Below are 971 nucleotides of genomic sequence, written 5' to 3' on the forward strand. Positions count from 1 at the left end.
GGCCTTAGTGGTCCCCTTAGTGGGGCAAGGTGGAGGGTGGGGGTGTGGCCTTGACCAACTGCCATGCTTCGCTTGTTTGCAAGCCATGATGTCTCTCTCTCATGGGTGGGCCAAATTCTCTGGGCGGGCAAAGCAGAGAAAGGGGAGGTAACCTTTCCCCTTATGACGTCATAAAGGGAAGATTCCAGATCAGCCCATCTGAGCTTTCATTTTCTCAAAGGCAGAGCAGGATACCCAGGGCTCGGTTTACACCTATCACCATTTCTAGCCACTGGGGGACCATAGGCAGGCTGGGGGAACTCATATTAATGTTAAAAAAACCTCATAAAGTGACATTTTCATGCCGTGGGACCTTCAAAGACATGCTGAATAATCCGTCTGGTATGTGGGTCTGTTATATCCACCACACATTTTTTGGTTTGTGCGTGCACTGTGTAATGTTTGTGCACAACATACTGTGCAATGGACAAGCTTATCATTGGATAATCATTTGTGACTATTGTAATTGCAAAAGATGTCAGATGTACTTACTTGTTCCAGATTGGCTGATGTTTTCCTGCTGGATTTACTGGAATAAAAGAAGGAAATAATGTCCTCTTCTCTGTGAGTGTTGTGATCTCAGCATTATGTAACTTAAAACATCATTAAACCACACAAAAAGTGAAACTTTCTGCTGGCATCAATAAATGTACATACTTAATAAGAAGAGTGTTTGCCTGTATTAAAGGTGAGTATCTTTTTTTCTAGTCTAAACTTCACCCAAAGGTCAGGCAGAAGTAAGTGATGTGAAAAATGAGAAGGAACATACTGTACAATAACTGAGCATAAAACATATGCTACAAACATTTTCTCTGGAGTTGAGATACACTATACACAATTGTCAAGAACTATTTAAATCTAAAAAATATAGCCATTACAGAATTTTAAGTGAAGAAAGTATCTATCAAAGAAAAAGTTGTGGAAAAATGTTG

This window comes from Sander lucioperca, chromosome 18 (assembly GCF_008315115.2).
Source record: "Sander lucioperca isolate FBNREF2018 chromosome 18, SLUC_FBN_1.2, whole genome shotgun sequence".
Lineage (NCBI taxonomy): Eukaryota > Metazoa > Chordata > Actinopteri > Perciformes > Percidae > Sander > Sander lucioperca.